Source organism: Trichomycterus rosablanca, chromosome 14 (genome assembly GCF_030014385.1).
Source record: "Trichomycterus rosablanca isolate fTriRos1 chromosome 14, fTriRos1.hap1, whole genome shotgun sequence".
Lineage (NCBI taxonomy): Eukaryota > Metazoa > Chordata > Actinopteri > Siluriformes > Trichomycteridae > Trichomycterus > Trichomycterus rosablanca.
Window position 1 is genome coordinate 12,829,520 of NC_086001.1, and position 22,911 is coordinate 12,852,430.

The 22,911-nt window shown below is 41.7% G+C and overlaps 1 pseudogene; it reads left to right on the plus strand.

The window, feature by feature from the left end:
* LOC134327132 (lutropin-choriogonadotropic hormone receptor-like) overlaps positions 1 to 22,911 on the plus strand; it is a 41,232-nt pseudogene that overhangs the window by 15,754 nt on the left and 2,567 nt on the right.

A 22,911-nucleotide genomic window follows, 5' to 3' on the forward strand; every position in this document is an offset into this window, starting at 1 on the left:
TTTAAATATATCAGAATACTTGAGCAGATCATGTTGCCCTATGTCGAAGAAGAAATGGGTGTTTCAACATGACAATGACCGAAAACATCTTGGTTACAGACAAACAAGATTGAGGTAATACAGAGTGGCCAGCCCAATCCCCTGACTTCAATCACAGAGAGAACTTGTGGGCTGACATCTGAAACATGTTTTTTTGAGGCAAAACCCAAAATTGCAGAAGAACTGTGGAATGTAGTCTAATCATCCTGGACTGGAATACCTGTTCAGCGGTGCCAGAAGTTGGTCGACTCCATGCAACACAGATCTCGGAAATTGTTATGCCACTAAATATTAGTTCAGTAATTTAAAGTAAAGTGAAACCTCAAACATTTTTTCAATTTATAGATACATTTTTTGAGTTTTTAAAGAAAAAAGCTGGCACTGCTATTTTTTTTTGAACAGCCTAATATTCATTTTTATTAATTTTCTGTAAAGTATTGACACAAACTGACTAAATTTTGTTAATGTTTTGATTTAGAATTGAAAGTGTAGTATTTTCAGTGCATTTGCATTTATGGAAATAAAAGTTATTATAATGATTTTGCACTTTATTCGCTTTTTTAAAATCACTGCTATTTTTTTTAACACCACATCTGATGTGTCATGCTATTAATAGCTTCTACAAATAAAACACTACAAACCCTCTTCATTATAACTGATATGAAATAAAAAAAGCAATAATTAATAATTAATAAATATAATATAATTAATAAAACATTTACAATAATCTAAGTGTCTCAATACAAACATTTGTATTGTTTAAACTAGGAGTAAGTGGTACTTGATTGTGTATAAAAGTGAAAATGAAAACAGCAGCCTTAGTTCAACAAACAGGACGAGAAGCAGAGCATGAAAACATCAAGGCCATATCAAGGCAGCCTACGTACACTCATTTTTATGTCATCTAAACTGATTATACTTAATTACAGTTTAATCAGAGACCACCCGAGGTGATAAAAAGCTTTCTAAATTGTCTTTTTTAAGTAAGCTGTCAAAGCAAAATGAGAATCGCTGTCCAAAATGTCAAATAATTGCCTAAATCAGGACAAATCAGATACCCAATGTAAGTGCAAATGCCACAAGCACATAGTATTCTGATTTAAATGTGTTGAAGGTTGTTCATGTATAAAAGCTGATAAAAGTTTTTTTTTCTGCTGTTTGTTGCAGTGAAATCTCCCAAAGTGACTCCATCAGAAAAATACAAGCTGAGGCATTTCTGTCTATCCACAGCCTTGTCGAAATGTAAGTTTCCTCGCCCCCTACTGTATTTCAATAACGCATTCTAGCACAGGGTTCCCACCAGGGGAAAAGAAAGCAGGAGCAGATCCGCTCACCCCTAACACCAATAAAATGCTCCTTTTTTTTGTACAATCTTATACAGTATATATTTCCAGAAAAGTTGGGATGTCAAGAATCCAGAATCTGTCATTTGTTAATTCTCTTGAACCTTTATTTAACTGATAAACTATAAATAAAAGTATAAAGTATTATTAAAAAGATTTTTAATGTTTTCACTGAGCAATTCGGTTGTATTTTGTAAATTTAAAGTGTACATTTGCCTGTAACACACTAAAAATTGTTGGGACAGAGGCACATTTACCACTGTGTAACATTTCCCTTCCTTTCCCATTTTCGCTGGACATTACCTGCTCAACAGTCCATGGTCGCTTTGGTCTGATTCTCCTCATAATGCAACATCAATTTTTAACAGTGTGGCAAGCCGTAGCCTAGTGGTTAAGGTACTGGACTAGTAATCGGTTCAAGCCCCACCACTGCCAGGTTGCTGCTGTTGGGCCCTTGAGCAAGGCCCTTAACCCTAAATTGCTCAGACTATTTACTGTAACTAATGTAAGTCGCTTTGGATAAAGGCATCTGCTAAATGCTGAACATGTAAACGTAAACAGAAAACCAATTAAGATTGCATTGCAGTCTTGATCTGTCTTCTGACTGCACTGCGTCAATGGTACCCTCACTCATATGCAAGGTACTAATAAACCCCAATATCTGCTAATAATAATCTGAAAGGTCCATTTCGTCTTTGTCATGGAAAACATGACATGACTAAAACTCTTAGTTTTTCCCGAAAACGAGCTGAAACATGGACTCATATTTGACAATACCACGTTTTTACAGTTTTTGGCCCATCTAAGATTAGCTTGCGCCCAGAGAATTTGGCGGCATTTGTGCATAAAACTCACGGATGAATGGATTGAGTTTTTTTATTTTTTTTTTTATTTGCATAATACAGTTTTAGGTTGCATTTCTTGATGTAGCAGTACACTGTGTTAAGTGACAACAATTTTCTAAAGTACTCCATGTGGCTCTATTTATCACAGTGGCATGCCAGTTTGTCAGTCTGTCTGAGGGCTCGAAGGTCACACATATTCAACAGTGGTTTCAAGGTCTGCCATTGATTTTTCATGAATGTCCTTAATCGTTTCACAATTCTTCCATAAAGCTTGCCATAAAACAAAGTGGTGAGCTGTTGGTGGATTCTCCTTTTATACACAGCAATGATTCCTTCACCTGTTAGCAATTTACATTCTTATTGTTTCAAAACGGATTAATACTGTAAATATTATATAAACCTTTCACTCCTTTTATGCCCCTATCCCAACTTTTTTATGTGTTGCAGGCATTAAATTTAAAAAATGTTTATATTTACGAAACACAATCAAGTTGGTCAGGCAAAACATTAAACGTCTTTATTTTTTACTTTTGTCAGTTAAAAAAGGTTCAAGTAAAGGTATAAATCACAGTTTTAGTTTGTTTTGCATTTTTCAAAAAGTCCCAGCTTTTTGGGAAATGAAATGTATAAATCATTACTTCTTTAAGGCTGAAATTGATTAAAATATAACTAAAGCATCCCACACCGCCTGCACATTTTTCAGTTGAAATCAAGCAATTATAGTTGCAAGTGCCATTGCGCTGACTGTCTGTGTTTTAAAGTTGTAAAATTTGCTCACATTAACCAAGAAACACGGATGGAGTGCCACAAAAAATTCTTTTTTGGGCCGCTCAGGTGGTGCAGCGATAAAAACGCACCTTAGCACACCGGAGCTGGGATTTCGAATACATCGTGTCAAATCTCAGCTCTGCCACATGAACAACGATTGGCCTGTTGTTCATATAGGGGTGGGGTACGACCTCTGCTGGCTGGTTGATGGCGCCTGCACAGACGCGGGGAAAGAGTGCGGATCAGGGTGTGTCTCTCTGTACACAAGGCTGATCCGCATATATGCACTCACCTAGTGTGGGTGACAAAATGCATACGGCTGCTGCCCACGTGTCGGAGGGGACGTGGGTTAGCTTCGTTCTCCTCAAATCAGAGCAGGGTTTATACCATTTATACACCTAAATAAAATGGGAATGGTTGGTGATATTAACTTCCTGTTTGTGGCACATTAGTATATGGGAGGGGGGAAACTTTTCAAGATGGGGGGTGACCATGGCGGCCATTTTGAAGTCGGCCATTTTGGATCCAACTTTAGTTTTTTCAATGGGAAGAGGGTCATGTGACACATCAAACTTATTGAGAATTTCACAAGAAAAACAATGGTGTGCTTGGTTTTAACGTAACTTTATTCTTTCATGAGTTATTTACACGTTTCTGACCACTTATAAAATGTGTTCAAAGTGCTGCCCATTGTGTTGGATTGTCAATGCAACCCTCTTCTCCCACTCTTCACACACTGATAGCAACACCGCAGAAGAAATGCTAGCACAGGCTTCCAGTATCCGTAGTTTTAGGTGCTGCACATCTCGTATCTTCACAGCATAGACAATTGCCTTCAGATGACCCCAAAGATAAAAGTCTAAGGGGGTCAGATCGGGAGACCTTGGGGGCCATTCAACTGGCCCACGACGACCAATCCACTTTCCAGGAAACTGTTCATCTAGGAATGCTCGGACCTGACACCCATAATGTGGTGGTGCACCATCTTGCTGGAAAAACTCAGGGAACGTGCCAGCTTCAGTGCATAAAGAGGGAAAAACATAATGTAGCAATTTCAAATATCCAGTGGCCTTGAGGTTTCCATTAATGAAGAATGGCCCCACTATCTTTGTACCCCATATACCACACCATACCATCAATTTTTGTGTTCCAACAGTCTTGGAGGGATCTATCCAATGTGGGTTAGTGTCAGACCAATAGCGGTGGTTTTGTTTGTTAACTTCACCATTCACATAAAAGTTTGCCTCATCACTGAACAAAATGTTCTGTGTAAACTGAGGGTCCTGTTCCAATTTTTGTTTTGCCCATTCTGCAAATTCAGTGCGCCGATCTGGGTCATCCTCGTTGAGATGCTGCAGCAGCTGGAGTTTGTAAGGGTGCCATTTGTGAGTAGCTAATATCCGCCGAAGGGATGTTTGACTGATGCCACTCTCCAGTGACATGCGGCGAGGGCTACACTGTGGGCTCTTGCTGAATGAAGCTAGGACAGCCACTGATGTTTCTTCATGTTTTCATGTGTCCACATATTGGCAAATCCAACACTGAACCAGTTTCACGAAACTTGGCAAGCAGTTTGCTAACTGTAGCATGGGAGATGGGTGGTCTCGTAGGGTGTCTTGCATTGAAATCTGCTGCAATGACCCGGGTACTGCGTTTACCAGACATCAACACAATTTCTATCCGCTCCTCACGTGTTAACCTCTGCGACATGTCAATGGCTGTAAACAAAGAGAAGCTTGTAAATAACTCATGAAAGACTAAAGTTACGTTAAAACCAAGCACACCATTGTTTTTCTTGTGAAATTCTCAATAAGTTTGATGTGTCACATGACCCTTTTCCCATTGAAAAAACTAAAGTTGGATCCAAAATAGCCGACTTCAAAATGGCCGCCATGGTCACCACCCATCTTGAAAAGTTTCCCCCCTCCCATATACTAATGTGCCACAAACAGGAAGTTAATATCACCAACCATTCCCATTTTATTTAGGTGTATCCATATAAATGGCCCACCCTATATATATACAGGGGTTGGACAAAATAACTGAAACACCTGTCATTTTAGTGTGGGAGGTTTCATGGCTAAATTGGACCAGTCTGGGTGACATACCAGAGTTCAAAAGAGGACAAATTGTTGGTGCACGTCTTGCTGGCGCATCTGTGACCAAGACAGCAAGTCTTTGTGATGTATCAAGAGCCACGGTATCCAGGGTAATGTCAGCATACCACCAAGAAGGACAAACCACATCCAACAGGATTAACTGTGGACGCAAGAGGAAGCTGTCTGAAAGGGATGTTCGGGTGCTAACCCGGATTGTATCCAAAAAACATAAAACCACGGCTGCCCAAATCACGGCAGAATTAAATGTGCACCTCAACTCTCCTGTTTCCACCAGAACTGTCCGTCGGGAGCTCCACAGGGTCAATATACACGGCCGGGCTGCTATAGCCAAACCTTTGGTCACTCGTGCCAATGCCAAACGTCGGTTTCAATGGTGCAAGGAGCGCAAATCTTGGGCTGTGGACAATGTGAAACATGTATTGTTCTCTGATGAGTCCACCTTTACTGTTTTCCCCACATCCGGGAGAGTTACGGTGTGGAGAAGCCCCAAAGAAGCGTACCACCCAGACTGTTGCATGCCCAGAGTGAAGCATGGGGGTGGATCAGTGATGGTTTGGGCTGCCATATCATGGCATTCCCTTGGCCCAATACTTGTGCTAGATGGGTGCGTCACTGCCAAGGACTACCGAACCATTCTGGAGGACCATGTGCATCCAATGGCGGTGCCGTGTATCAGGATGACAATGCACCAATACACACAGCAAGACTGGTGAAAGATTGGTTTGATGAACATGAAAGTGAAGTTGAACATCTCCCATGGCCTGCACAGTCACCAGATCTAAATATTATTGAGCCACTTTGGGGTGTTTTTGAGAAGCGAGTCAGGAAACGTTTTCCTCCACCAGCATCACGTAGTGACCTGGCCACTATCCTGCAAGAAGAATGGCTTAAAATCCCTCTGACCACTGTGCAGGACTTGTATATGTCATTTCCAAGACCAATTGACGCTGTATTGGCCGCAAAAGGAGGCCCTACACCATACTAATAAATTATTGTGGTCTAAAACCAGGTGTTTCAGTTATTTTGTCCAACCCCTGTATATATACAGGGGTTGGACAAAATAACTGAAACACCTGTCATTTTAGTGTGGGAGGTTTCATGGCTAAATTGGATCAGTCTGGTGGCCAATCTTCATTAATTGCACATTGCACCAGTAAGAGCAGAGTGTGAAGGTTCAATTAGCAGGGTAAGAGCACAGTTTTGCTCAAAATATTGCAATGCACACAACATTATGGGTGACATACCAGAGTTCAAAAGAGGACAAATTGTTGGTGCACGTCTTGCTGGCGCATCTGTGACCAAGACAGCAAGTCTTTGTGATGTATCAAGAGCCACGGTATCCAGGGTAATGTCAGCATACCACCAAGAAGGACAAACCACATCCAACAGGATTAACTGTGGACGCAAGAGGAAGCTGTCTGAAAGGGATGTTCGGGTGCTAACCCGGATTGTATCCAAAAAAACATAAAACCACGGCTGCCCAAATCACGGCAGAATTAAACGTGCACCTCAACTCTCCTGTTTCCACCAGAACTGTCCGTCGGGAGCTCCACAGGGTCAATATACACGGCCGGGCTGCTATAGCCAAACCTTTGGTCACTCGTGCCAATGCCAAACGTCGGTTTCAATGGTGCAAGGAGCGCAAATCTTGGGCTGTGGACAATGTGAAACATGTATTGTTCTCTGATGAGTCCACCTTTACTGTTTTCCCCACATCCGGGAGAGTTACGGTGTGGAGAAGCCCCAAAGAAGCATACCACCCAGACTGTTGCATGCCCAGAGTGAATGTTGCATGGGGGTGGATCAGTGATGGTTTGGGCTGCCATATCATGGCATTCCCTTGGCCCAATACTTGTGCTAGATGGGAGCGTCACTGCCAAGGACTACCGAACCATTCTGGAGGACCATGTGCATCCAATGGCGGTGCCGTGTATCAGGATGACAATGCACCAATACACACAGCAAGACTGGTGAAAGATTGGTTTGATGAACATGAAAGTGAAGTTGAACATCTCCCATGGCCTGCACAGTCACCAGATGTAAATATTATTGAGCCACTTTGGGGTGTTTTGGAGAAGCGAGTCAGAAAACGTTTTCCTCCACCAGCATCACGTAGTGACCTGGCCACTATCCTGCAAGAAGAATGGCTTAAAATCCCTCTGACCACTGTGCAGGACTTGTATATGTCATTTCCAAGACCAATTGACGCTGTATTGACCACAAAAGGAGGCCCTACACCATACTAATAAATTATTGTGGTCTAAAACCAGGTGTTTCAGTTATTTTGTCCAACCCCTGTATATACAATTCATTTTTGATCTATTGATCTATTCATGTTCACTAATGCACAGTTAATAATAATTAGTTTGAAAATGCTTATGTAGGACATTTAAAGACTGTTCTTTAAGATAAGAATACTGCATATTATATTTAGAGTTGGCTGTTAAGGTTGCAGGTTTGATCCTAAATTTCACTCAGTCGTAAATTGTAGATTCTTGGTATTCAAATGCATTGAAATACTTTTAAGTGAAATAAAAAATGTACAGTCCTTGTCCATGATAACTTACAAGTAATAATAGAGTTGTACCTCATTGTATCTTCACACTACACGATTGGTGCTCTGATTTTCGCTCGCCGACTGGTCAACGCTATATGTGGCAGCTTGGGAGCAACTCGGCATTCGCTCGGCGATCTAAACTCGGCTCTCAATCGCTATGTGTGAACTACTCGATCCGAGCGGCTCACTGAGGATAGATATCTAGCATCTTGAATATCTGAAACGGTCCACTCGGATTCATTTATTTTTCTCTTTGATTTTATGCTGCACATCAGCGCACAAACAACTTTGATCGCTCGATTATTATTGACGTGCATTTTTGGACGTGGTGTCATTAAATCCCTCGTCACTTCTCACGTTTGTTTTCATGACAAAAGAGAAGCTTGCCTGCGATTCCAGTTGGTGATAGATGGTGTAGTGTGACTTGAAAGACTCCCGATTACAAGAGATCCAGACGTGTAGTGTGAACTGTACAGTGACCGGACGACTTGGAAAGAAAGTCGTGTAGTGTGAACTTGGCATAACACTACTTGAATCATTAGTACTCTGACTGAAGTACTGATTTCATTGACTGCTTTTACTTGAGCAGGTTTAATATGTAGAATTTGCCTACTGAGCATTGGAAACTGCCAGGTTTGAATTTGAGGAATGTAGAGCGCCTTTGGAAATGTCCTAGGCTTGGATTTTTAAGTTGCAGTTCTCTTAAATTCACTTTGAAATGTATCATTGTCACTATTACTTTGAAAAAACACAAAAACTGCACCTTTAAAGTGTTAAAATGTTGCTGTTGCGTTCTTTTTCAGCACAATCCAGAATGTCATTCAACTATCATCCATAGAAAAGGGCGCCTTCACAGACCTGCCCAAATTAAGATACCTGTAAGAAACTTACATTTTATAAGAAATATCTTTTAATAATGCTCTCATAAATACATCATACATGCTCTTCTCTCTGATTTGTTTTCTTTAGGAGCATCAGCAACACAGGACTAAAGCATTTTCCAGACTTTTCCACCATCTCCTCTATAGCGGTGGATTTCTTTCTGTGAGTATCCATGTCCTTTTTTAATTTGAAGGACAAAGTTGTGCTTTTCTTGATTTAAGGCTGTGTCCTTCTAAGTGCACCTGCACATCTCTGGATTAAAGCCCAGCTCATCTGCTACGTCCTGATAGTTCAAATTTAATACCAACACGTAGGTGCCAGTTTATTAGGTCATTTTACCTTATGTTTAATATTAATAAAAATTTTATTAGGACGCTAACCTTCTAAGTGTACTTTAATAGGTGAACAAATAATACACAGTATACACTGCTAGGTGTGTAGTGGTGGGTTCAGTATTTCAGACACCTGGCAACTGTTCATAAGGTTGAGAGATAAAGCTAGAGCTCAACTAAAATGCCAATGTTGGGGCCAAGGCAACTTAAATACAAAACCACTTTCATTAAAAGTCTGATTAATTAAATCTTTAATGATCATAAGGTTAATGGTTCAAGCTCCACTACTGCCATGCTGCCACTTTTGGACCCTCAAGCAGGATTTCTAACTCTGACTTGCTTTGATTGTATTTTTTCCTCCATTGTAATCTGTGCATTCAACCAAGTGCACAATAATAGATGAACTTGACCATGACTGGAAATTATAGAACTGTCACAGATCGATTTTTAATCAGATGGTAGATCACTGTCGGCACAGTAGTGAGATTAAGTGGTGTGGTTGACGTGTATACACAATATGAGCCAGTAGTATGTGGAGTAACATTTAGCTATTGTAATTGTTTGTAACAGCCTAGAAAAGTTAGAAATGAGAAAATAAATGAGAGATGTTGTTAGGAAATGTATTCATTAGGAAATACTGGCCAATTAATACAGTACATGATCAGGTTTGCTGTAAATGCACAATGATTAAACATAATCTGCTAATATTTGAGTATAAAACATTATAAACTCACTATATTGAGCCACTTTGTTAACCAGGTGATTGGCTATATTGGTGAATCTTAACCCACACTATATTAACAACCAAATGTAATCATTTTAATCATTAATTCTCAGAAATATGAAACTAATTAAACTAATCTTATTAATTATGATTATACACCGATCAGCCATAACATTAAAACCACCTCCTGGTTTCTACACTCACTGTCCATTTTATCAGCTCCACTTACCATATAGGAGCACTTTGTAGTTCTACAATTACAGACTGTAGTCTATGTATTTCTCTACATACCTTTTTTAGCCTGTTTTCACCCTGTTCTTCAATGGTCAGGACCCCCACAGGACCACTACAGAGCAGGTATTATTTAGGTGGTGGATCATTCTCAGCACTGCAGTGACACTGACATGGTGGTGGTGTGGTAGTGTGTGTTGTGCTGGTATGAGTGGATGAGACACAGCAGCGCTGCTGGAGTTTTAAAATACCGTGTCCACTCACTGTCCACTCTATTAGACACTCCTACCTAGTTGGTCCACCTTGTAGATGTAAAGTCAGAGACGATCGCTCATCTGTTGATGCTGTTTGAGTTGGTCATGTTCTAGACCTTCATCAGTGGTCACAGGACGCTGCCTACTGGGCGCTGTTGGCTGGATATATTTTTGGTTGGTGGACTATTCTCAGTCAACCACAACAGCATGAAAGTGGGCTAACAAAGCATGCAGAGAAACAGATGGACTACAGTTAGTAATTGTAGAACTACAAAGTGCTTCTATATGGTTAGTGAAGCTTATAAAATGGACAATGTGTGTAGAAACAAGGAGGTGGTTTTAATGTTATGGCTGATAAAACCAGCACACAGACTCAAGATAGATTCCAGTTTTAAGTTGCCTATGAAAAATCCGGCTAAAAATTAGCAGTGCACTAGGTAGAACTAAAAAAAAAAAAACTTAAATGAAATGAAATGCATTTTTTAAAATAGAAAAAAAAAACTAAGCAGAACTTAAAATAAAAGTATGTTTAAATTCATACTATAAAAACCCAGGTACAAAGTATTTCCAGATTTCCTTCTTTCCTACAATCAAACGTCAACTGTTTAACAGCAATGTGGTAAAGTTCGACATTCTCCTTTGTCTCTGTATTCTGTAAAGGGAGATCGCGGACAATATGCAGTTAACTAGCATACCAGGCAACTCATTTCAAGGTGTATCCAAAGAGAACATGTACTTGTGAGTACCAGCATGAACTCTCTATACTTTATTTTACTGCATGTAACCATAATATCTGATCAACTTGTTTTGTAGACTAACTTTAGCTACAGTCCTACAGTGAAATGTCTTTTGGGCAAAATCCTGGATTGATAGTGACAAGCATGTCACGTGATTATTTTCCATTATTTTGTCATGGCCATAAAAAAAACCTTGCCACAAAGCTTCAAGACCCGGGTCTAAATTTGGCATCCGATTACTGTATGGGTTAAATTTAGCATGTTTTCCTCAGACTACTGTTTACCAAAATAATGCCAGTAGATGGGCTGACTATTCAGAATTGCCACAAACACTCAGTGTGTGAGCACTCAGTGATCTTCATTAACCCTACAGGCACCAATCTGGTGCAGAAAGTAGCCAATCCAGCATATCCATAAAATCTGTGTTGTCATTGACTCAAATATATTCACACAGTCTTAACTCATTCTGTCTTTTTAATATGCTTAATATTTTGTCTTTAAAGGAATCTGGTCAGAAATGGATTCACAGAAATAAAAGATTATGCCTTCAATGGAACTAGAGTGGAAAAGTTGTACGTATCTCTTATCACCTTAAGACAGTTTGCTTGTCTCTGAGTGAGTGGCAGGACTGGTTGTTGGTATTGCATGACACTGAAGGATCTGATTAGGGAACACAAAGTGAAGAACATGGTGTACAAGTAAATAAATGTCAAGTAAGACAAAACATTGATTGAAGTGGCAGTGTTTTCTCAAGAGTCTGCACTTTGGCATCTAGTCCCTAAGTCTAAATAATCGTTTATTTGGTAGTGTGTTGTGCTTTATGTAGAACCTTTGTGGGTGTTTACAGTTATGTAAAAATTAGGTTAAGGCTGTGGTCAGAATGAACTTAACATTAAGTCATTTGGTTACGTTTCACAGTTGTGATATTGTGTAATAAAGTATTGTCTCAATTACAGGAGCCTCTTTTGCATCCTGGTTTAATGTTCCAAAAATTATCTACACAAGTCCCAAACTATCTGTGGCATGATGGTGATTAATTATTTGACAAGTAAACCACCACTTCAGAGGATGAATGAGGTGGAGAGTTACTTCACAGTCTACAATCCAGAACTTGAAGTTCAACATTGCTTAAAATAGATGAATGGGACCCCCTCAGAGAGAAAGCTTAATCATCCTGAACCATTAAAGCAGCATCAGCAGAAGAGTGTCCGTACCACAGGCTGCACCCGATCCTTGACTGCTACACCAACATGCTAAGAAAAAAAAAAACATTAAACCTATTTACAGTGGGGCCAAAAAGTATTTAGTCAGCCACTGATTGTGCAAGTTCTCCTACTTAGAAAGATAAGAGAGGTCTGTAATTTTCATCATAGGTACACTTCAACTATGAGAGACAAAATGAGGAAAAATCACATTGTAGGATTTTTAAAGAATTTATTTGTAAATTATGGTGGAAAAAACAGTGGGGAAAATAAGTATTTGATCTCCTGCTGATTTTGTAAGTTTACCCCCTTACAAAGACTCGAACAGTCGATAATTTTTATGGAAGGTTTATTTTAACAGAGAGAGACAGAATATCAACAAAAAATCCAGAAAAAAAAAACATGAAATAAAGGTTATAAATTAATTTGTATTTAATTAAGGGAAATAAGTATTTGATCCCCTAGCAACCAGCAAGAATTCTGACCCCCACAGACCAGTTATGTGCCCATGAGGCACACAAATTAGTCTGGTCCCTGTATAAAAGACTCCTGTCACAGAATCAGTTTCTTCCATTCAAATCTCTCAACCACCATGGGCAAGACCAAAGAGCTATCAAAGGACGTCAGGGACAAGATTGTAGACCTGCACAAGGCTGGAATGGGCTACAAGACCATCAGCAAGAAGCTTGGTGAGAAAGAGACCACTGTTGGTGCGATAATTCAAAAATGGAAGAAATACAAGGTCACAGTCGATCACCCTCACTCTGGAGCTCCATGCAAGATCTCACCTGGTGGGGTAAGAATGATTCTGAGAAAGGTGAGGTCAGTCCAGAATTACACGGGAGGAGCTTGTCAATGATCTCAAGGGAGCTGGGAGCACAGTCACCAAGAAAACCATTAGTAACACACTTCGCCGTAATGGATTGAGATCCTGCAGTGCCCGCAAAGTCCCTTTGCTCAAGAAGGCTCATGTACAGGCCCGTCTGAAGTTTGCCAGTGAACACCTGAATGATTCAGAGAAAGCTTGGGAGAATGTGATATGGTCAGATGAGGCCAAAATTGAGCTCTTTGGCATCAACTCCACTCGCCGTGTTTGGAGGCAGAGAAATGCCCAGTGGGGATGGTGTTCTTGGGGTCATATCCAGCATTTCTCTGCTCCCAGCTCCCTTGAGATCATTGACAAGCTCCTCCCGTGTAATTCTGGACTGACCTCACCTTTCTCAGAATCATTCTTACCCCACCAGGTGAGATCTTGCATGGAGCTCCAGAGCGAGGGTGATTGTGATCTTGTATTTCTTCCATTTTTGAATTATCGCACCAACAGTGGTCTTTTTCTCACCAAGCTTCTTGCTGATGGTCTTTTAGCCCATTCCAGCCTTGTGCAGGTCTACAATCTTGTCCATGATGTCCTTTGATAGCTCTTTGGTCTTGCCCATGGTGGTCGAGAGATTTGAATGGAAGAAACTGATTCTGTGACAGGAGTCTTTTATACAGGGACAGGACTCATTTGTGTGCCTCATGGGCACATAACCGGTCTGTGTGGGTCAGAATTCTTGCTGGTTGGTAGGGGATCAAATACTTATTTCCCTTAATTAAATACAAATTAATTTATAACCTTTATTTAATGTTTTTTTTCTGGATTTTTTGTTGATATTCTGTCTCTCTCTGTTAAAATAAACCTTCCATAAAAATTATAGACTGTTCGAGTCTTTGTAAGGGGGTAAACTTACAAAATCAGCAGGAGATCAAATACTTATTTTCCCCACTGTAAGTATTTGTTCAATAACAAAAGTTCAACTCAATACTTTGTAACATAACCTTTGTTGGCAATGACAGAGGTCAAACGTTTCCTGTAAGTCTTCACCAGGTTTGCACACTGTAGCTGGTATTTTGGCCCATTCCTCCATGCAGATCTCCTCTAGAGCAGTGATGTTTTGGGGCTGTCGCTGGGCAACACGGACTTTCAACTCCCTCCACAAATTTTCTATGGGGTTGAGGTCTGGAGACTGGCTAGGCCACTCCAGGACCTTGAAATGCTTTTTACGGAGCCACTCCTTCATTGCCCGAGCGTTGTGTTTGGGATCATTGTCATGCTGGAAGACCCAGCCACGTTCCATCTTCAATGCTCTCACTGATGGAAGGAGGTTTTGGCTTAAAATCTCACAATACATGGCCCTGTTCATTCTTCCCTTAACACGGATCAGTCGTCCTGTACCCTTTGCAGAAAAACAGCCCCAAAGCATGATGTTTCCACCCCCATGCTTCACAGTAGGTATGGTGTTCTTGGGTTTTTCTTCTTCCTCCAAACACGACGAGTTGAGTTTTTACCAAAAAGTTCCATTTTGGTTTCATCTGACCACATTAAATTCTCCCAATGCTCTTCTGGATCATCCATATGCTCTCTGGCAAACTTCAGACGGGCCTGGACATGTACTGGCTTAAGCAGGGGGACAAGCCTGGCACTGCAGGATTTGAGTCCCTCTCGGCGTAGTGTGTTACTGATGGTAGCCTTTGTTACTTTGGTCCCAGCTCTCTGCAGGTCATTCATCAGGTCCCTCCGTGTAGTTCTGGGATTTTTGCTCACCGTTCTCATGATCATTTTGACCCCACGGGATGAGATCGAGGGAGATTATCAATGGTCTTGTATGTCTTCCATTTTCTTACAATTGCTCCCACAGTTGATTTATTCACACCAACCTGCTTGCCTATTGTAGATTCACTCTTCCCAGCCTGGTGCAGGTCTACAATTTTCTTCCTGGTGTCCTTCCACAGCTCTTTGGTCTTGGCCATGGTTGAGTTTGGAGTCTTGACTGTTTGAGGCTGTGGACAGGTGTCTTTTATACAGATAACAAGGTCAAACAGGTGCCATTAATACAGGTAACGAGTGGAGGACAGAAGAGCTTCTTAAAGAAGAAGTTACAGGTCTGTGAGAGCCAGAAATCTTGCTTGTTTGTGGGTGACCAAATACTTATTTTCCACCATAATTTACAAATAAATTCTTTAAAAATCCTACAATGTGATTTCCTGGATTTTTTTTCTCATTTTGTCTCTCATAGTTGAAGTGTACCTATGATGAAAATTACAGACCTCTCTCATCTTTCTAAGTAGGAGAACTTGCACAATCAGTGGCTGACTAAATACTTTTTGGCCCCACTGTAATTCCTTTAGACTACTTCCCTTGCCATTTTGGACCCCCACTATAACAAACAGCTGGCAATGTGAATTAAAATCATTCTTTAAATTCCTCAAAAGCACATCCATCCAGTCGCTCAGGTGGCGCAGCGGTAAAAACACACGCTGGAACCAGAGCTAGGATCTCGAATACATCATTTCGAATCTCGGCTCTGCCTTGCTGGCTGAGGATGAGCTGCCACATGAACAATGATTGGCCTGTTGTTCATATGGGTGGGACTAAGCCGGATAGGGTCTCTCTCTCTCTCATGACTGGTGCAATTACGACCTCTGCTGGTTGATTGATGGCGCCTGCACAGAGATGAGAAAAAGGAGTGCTCTTAGGGTGTGTCCCTCCGTACACGCAGCTAGGCTGAACTGCACTCGGCAAAGTGTAGGTGATAAGATGCGTACGGCATGCTGCCCACGTGTCGGAGGGGGCGTGGGTTAGCTTCGTTCTCCTCAATCAGAGCAGAGATCGGCATTGGTGGAGAGGAAGCAGGATGCAATGGGGCAATTGGACGCTCTAGAAAGGGAGAAAAAGGGGAGAAAATGCATAAAGAAAACGCTCCCTCTGATACATGAGCAGTAGCCGACTGCATCTTTTCACCTGCACCAGCCGAGTTCATATGTGAATCAGCCCTGTGCACGGACAGCCCATACCCTGATCAGCATTATTCCTCTACTCTGTGCAGACGCCATCAACCAGCCAGCAGCGGTTGTGATTACATCAGTTATGAGGTCCCGATCCGGCTCCTTAACCCTGTATGAACAACAGCCAAACGTTGTTCATGTAGCTGCCCAGCCCAGCCGGATGGCAGAGCTGAGATTCGATACGATGTATTCGAAATCCCAGCTCTGGTGTGCTAGCGTATTTTACAGCTGTGCCACCTGAGCGGCCACAATTAATTTTTAACACAACATCAAAACTGAGTAATGTAATCCACCGACTGTAAAAAGTTTATTCTGACCACAGAAACAATTTATAAATGGCAATACATTTGTACCAGAATACCAAGAATTATTAAAGCTGTTCAGGGGACAAAGGTGACCCTACAGCTTAAGGTTAATATATTGTTACAGGTTCCTGTTCTCCATCACATGAAACTGAATTGTAATCAGTATTCATTTATTGAATTTATTGAAATTTGTTCAGAAAATTTAAGCAGATTAACCGCAACTGCCTTTTTCTCATTTTTTTAGGATTTTGAGAGAAAACAGACATCTTACTAAATTTCATGATCATGCATTTGAGGGGGCAACAGGACCAACCGTACTGTAAGTAATACTGTGTTAGCAAAAAAATGTGCTGTATTGTTTGACAGGAAGCAAAGAACACCACAGGTGTCGTAAGTGCTTGAGTTGAAGGCAACTGGACTTTTTTAGGTTCTTGAGGATGTTTCACCTCTCACCTGAAAGGCTTCAGTTCTAAAAACTGATGAGGAGTCCTAGGTTTTTAACTTCTAGTGGGGTTGTCAACTTGGAGGTGGGTCCTCAGAGTCGTAGCCCCACCCTGACAGAATTCAGGGTACTAACCCTGCGAGAATACCTGGACTATCTGGACCAACACTACAAAGTCATAGACTGCCTACAACAACTAGAAAGAAAAAAAGCTATCAACCGGCCAACATACTACCCCCTTTACCCCAGGGATGCTATACACTGTATATATGGACTTCCCAAAATACACAAGAAAGGACTCCACTCAGACCCATGTCTGCAGTATAAACTCATCCACATACATCACTGCAAATCAACTTGCCAGTCTCTTAGCTCCATTTGTGGAAACACTTCATCACATCCAAAACTCCACATACAGCAAGGTCTGGAAACTTAACCTGGCCTGGAATGTCTTTTGATGTCTCAAACTGGGCAACTAAGGCAGTGGATACAGTCAGGAAACGGCTACAGCAAGACAGCTCCCCTACACATCAGAACCAACTTCACTCCTGATAAGATTTGCACCCTACGAGACCTCTGACCTACCATCACCTATTTCAAGTACAGACAAAAGAATGGATATGCCATGGGTTCCCCCAGTGTCATTCATCATAGTAAACCTCTACATGGAGGAGGTGGAAATAAAAGCTCTGAATTCTGGTTTAAGTACATGGATGACATCTGGGTCAAAGCCAAAACACAAGGAGTAGAGGCTTTCAGCAAAGACATCCACTCAGTGGACAGAAACATCAAGTTTACCAGGGGAGAAACCAAAAAATAGATTGCCATTCTTGGAATGTGCTGTGCTCATTAAGGTGGATGGAAGCCTCAACACTGAAGTTTATCCAAGAAACCCCCACACACAGACCAGTACCTACTCTTTGACTCCCACCACCACCCTGAACACAAACTTGGGCTACAGGACCTTACACCACTAGGCAGAGAGCGTTCCCTCCCAGGCAGAGGGAAAAGAAAAGAAACACACATGTATAAGTATACACACAAGTATAACATCCTGGTGCACTTCAGACTCAACAACACACTTAATCAAAAACTGGTTAAGCCCAAAAACAAAACACCTAAGCACAATCTGAGAGACAATTTGTAGGCTTTGCAATGCAGTGAAGAGTGTTCTGACCTATCAATAGTGATCAAACAACCACATGACACAACATAGGAGAGCCAGTACTTTAGCACAAGATTTAGCTGTACATCTGCATCTAAAGGAGAACGGACACTCCTTTAAGGACACAAATGTTCATATTTTGGACAAAGAACAACCATCATTGAAAAGAAGTGGTGGCTTACGACACAAGTTATCACATACCTATAAAGCAGTTTAACCCCCATTCACAACAACTTATATGATGGCGGTGGGGCAACAGTTCACAGGATAAACACCTGGAACTCCCTATCAGCTTTTATATCTGAAGAAGTCTTCAGATGCGAGATGAAAAAGAAATCCAGTTTCCTTCGACTCAAGCTCTCAAGACTACCAAGACCTGGATGAGAACCTAAACAGACAACACCACAGTTGTAATGCAGAAAACCAAGCGGGATATACCGCTAGCACACCAGTGCCGAGATTTTGAACTCCTCGGCGTTGCCACCGGTTGGCTGGGCGCCATCTAGCGGCCATGACTGGCAGTGCCTGCAGGGAGGGATGACCGAAATATGTGGGCGAGGTCTTCAAACGCTGTGTAAGTAACCTGATTGGCAGATAGAGGTGCCTGTGCAGAGAGCATGGGTGTAAAAGGGTTCTGTTAAAGGCTGCACGCAGGTCGGAGGAGGCGTGAGCAGCAGTATACCCTCCTCAACTGCAAAAAAACAGGGATCCCCAGCAGCGGAAGACAAATTGACTACACTAAATTGGGAGAAAATGGGAGACAAACGCATAAAATATCTAAAAAAAATCCTCTAATATGCAGCTCACATGAACATACACAGATCAGGCGTAACATTAAAACCACCTCCTTGTTTCTACACTCACTGTCCATTTTATCAGCTCCACTTACCATATAGAAGCACTTTGTAGTTCTACAATTACTGACTGTAGTCCATCTGTTTCTCTACATACCTTTTTAGCCTGCTTTCACCCTGTTCTTCAATGGTCAGGACCCCCACAGAGTAGAGATCATTCTCAGCACTGCAGTAACACTGACATGGTGGTGGTGTGTTAGTGTGTGTCGTGCTGGTGTGAGTGGATCTGACACAGCAGCGCTGCTGTAGTTTTTAAATACCGTGTCCACTCACTGTCCACTCTATTAGACACTCCTACCTAGTTGGTCCACCTTGTAGATATAAAGTCAGAGACGATCGCTCATCTATTGCTGCTGTTTGAGTTGGTCATCTTCTAGACTTCATCAGTGGTCACGGGACGCTGCCCACGGGGGGCTGTTGGCTGGATGTTTTTGGTTGGTGGACTATTCTCAGTCCAGCAGTGACATTGAGGTGTTAAAAACTCCATCAGCGCTGCTGTGTCTGATCCACTCATACCAGCACAACACACACTAACACACCACCACCATGTCAGTGTCACTGCAGTGCTGAGAATGATTCATCACCCAAATAATACCTGCTTTGTGGTGGTCCTGTGGGGGTCCTGACCATTGAAGAACAGCATGAAAGGGGGTTAACAAAGTATGCAGAGAAACAGATGGACTACAGTCCGTAATTGTAGAACTACAAAGTGCTTCTATATGGTAAGTGGAGCTGATAAAATGGACAGTGAGTGTAGAAACAAGAAGGTGGTTTTAACGTTATGGCTGATCGGTGTATACAGACAACACCGCAGTTGTAATGCAAAACACCAACTTGGACATTTAACAGTTGCAAGAAACATCAGCTAATATGCGGCTCACATAAACATATGTCTTTTCATGTGACAGCGCACCTCTATAACCCTCACCTCCATAAATAAAAAAAAAACCGATTGTTATTGTTAACATTGTTAACCCTGAGGATCACATAAGTTTTTCAACCTGGACAGTAAATGATTAATTAAGGTGTTTAATAAAGAAACATTTATTATTAATGAATTTTGTTTGTAAGTTTTGTAAGTATTTTTGAATTTAGATAAACTCTAGCAGGTGAAATTTTCATGCAACTTTCACAAAGTGTGATGTAATTCATCTGAATTTAAACTGTTAAAAATATTAAGACATACTGTTCTAACATTCATATCTGTTAGTCAAGGCCCTTGTGTACATGCTCCACTGGTCTTGGAGAAACTGACCGTCAAAAATGTTTCAAGGCAAGAGTCACTCTTACCCTGAATTTATCCTTGATATGAAGAAGGGAAGAAGCTAATCTACAGGGTTGTAACAAAAGAAAAACATTAAAGACTGAAAGAACAGTTATCGCTTATTAGAAACACTGTGACAGAATATTTACCATGTTTATTTATTTTTAACTCAGAGCCAGGAACTCAGACTGTTACACAAGATCTGACATAGGCTGATAGAGACACTGACAAACACACACAGCCAATCTTCTTGCCCAACCATAGAACCTGACCTCACAAATGCACTTCTGAATAAATGGGTGCAAATTCCCACATACTATAATCTTAGGGAAGGTGATGCCAGATGAGTGGAACCTGTTATAGCTGCAAAATGGGGTTGTTTGTTTGTTTATTAGGATTTTAACGTCGTGTTTTACATTCATGACAGGAACAGTAGTTACTCATTACACAAGATTAATCAGTTCACAAGGTTATATTAAACACAGTCATGGACAATTTTGTATCTCCAGTTCACCTCACTTGCACGTCTTTGGACAGTGGGAGGAAACCGGAGCACCCGGAGGAAACCCACGCGGACAAGGGGAGAACATGCAAACTCCACACAGAAAGAACCCGGACCGCCCCACCTGGGGATCGAACCCAGGACCTTCTTGCTGTGAGGTGACAGTGCTACCCACTTAGCCACCATGCCACCCCAAAATGGGGTTGTGTTTTCATTTTAATGACCATGGTTTTGGAATCTGATGTCCATAAGCTCATAGTCAGGTGTCTAAAAATGTTGGCTATAGTATGTTGGTGCAGTCTTTTTGTCCCCCAATTTTCCTCCCAATCTAGTCGTATCCAATAACCCGATTGCATTATACTTCCCTACATACTAATGTTAACCTTCACTCCTGTCTGAAAAGAGCCGTGATTAACACACGCCCCCTCCGACACGTGTGCAGTAGCCGACTGCATCTTTTCACCTGCACGAGGCGAGTTTATATGTGGATCAGCTTTGCGCACACACTGATCAAATTATCTGTGCAGGCGCCATCAATCAGCCAGCAGTTATGAGGAATGCCCTCCAGCACCCTCCCTGCGAACAAGCCAATCGTTGTTTGTGCAAACGCCCAGCCTGCCGGCAGCAGAGCCAAGATTCGAACCTCGACAACCTTTTTGGAATTAAATCTTCACCACTGGTTTTGTTTTCGTCTATTGTTAATTTGTCATTTTTCAGTGAGGTAGACCTGGGTAAGCGTGATGAATGTGGTGAAAATTGCTACAGCAGCATACACAGACAATAGTGGCCAATGTTGTGTTTGTGTGCGTGTGTTAATTCTGTGGTCATTGGACATACAATGCAAGAACAGAAAGAAGTGAAGTATTACATGTTCTGTTTAATCATTTCACGCCTCTTACGCTTTGTGTTGAATGTGTGTTTGCAGAGATGTATCATCCACTGCTCTTCGTTTACTCCCTTCTAAAGGATTGAAGGAGGTAAAGGTACTGATTGCTCGATCTACACCTGCCCTTAAAACTCTTCCCCCACTGGCGAACCTTCAAGAGCTTCAGGAAGCCGAGCTCACCTACCCGAGCCACTGCTGTGCCTTTCACACCTGGATACGCAACAATAGGTCTGAACCAGTGTTGTTTGTCATAACAGTCCATACTAAATATACACCGACTAGGCATAACATTATGACCACTGACAGGTGAAGTGAATAACTGATTATCTCTTCATCACGGCACCTGTTAGTGGGTGGGATATATTAGGCAGCAAGTGAACATTTTATCCTCAAAGTTGATGTGTTAGAAGCAGGAAAAATGGGCAAGCGTAAGGATTTGACGACTGGGTCAGAGCATCTCCAAAACCTCAGCTCTTGTGGGGTGTTTCCGGTCTGCAGTGGTCAGTATCTATCAAAAGTGGTCCAAGGAAGGAACAGGTAAGCCGACGACAGGGTCATGGGCAGCCAAGGCTCATTGATGCATGTGGAAAGCAAAGGCTGGTCTGTGTGGTCCGATCCAACAGACGAGCTACTGTAGCTCAAATTGCTGAAGAAGTTAATGCTGGTTCTGATAGAAAGGTGTCAGAATACACAGTGCATCACAGTTTGTTGCGTATTGTTGCCCATGCTGACCCCTGTCCACCACCAAAAGCGCCAACAATGGGCACATGAGCATCGGAACTGGACCACAGAGCAATGGAAGAAGGTGGCCTGGTCTGATGAATCACGTTTTCTTTTACATCATGTGGATGGCTGGGTGAGTGTGCGTCGCTTACCTGGGTAGCACATGGCACCAGGATGCACTATGGGAAAAAGGAAAGCCGGTGGAGGCAGTGTGATGCTTTGGGTAATGTTCTGCTGGGAAACCTTGGGTCCTGCCAACCATGTGGATGTCACTTTGACACATACCACCTACCTAAGCATGTACACTCTTTCATGGAAACGGTATTCCCTGATGTCTGTGGCCTCTTTCAGCAGGATAATGCACCCTGCCACAAAGCAAAAATGGTTCAGGAATGTTTGAGGAGCACAACAACCAGTTTGAGGTGTTAACTTGGCCTCCAAATTCCCCAGATCTCAATCCAATCGAGCATCTGTGGGATGTGCTGGACAAACAAGTCCGATCCATGGAGGCCTCACCTCACAACTTACAAGGGTAAAAGGATCTGCTGCTAACATCTTGATGGAGTACTTGCCCCGATGGGTCAGGACTGTTTTGGCAGCAAAAGGGGGACCAACACAGTATTAGGAAGGTGGTCATGATGTTATGCCTAAACTTTCTTTTTTTCATTTATTTGATTTTGTGATTAATATTTTCTTCAATGGTCTAGTTTCAGAGTGACTTTATATCGATTAACTTATTTGTAGAAACACAATGTAACTATCTGTTTTCTCATCTTTCAGGGAAAATGCTGTATTTGGTCGATTTAGAAACCTGACAAGGCTGTGTGACCTCACTGACCAAAAAGAAATCATGTAATACTACATCATTTATCTCCTTCCACATATTCAAGCAACATTCACACACATTTCCT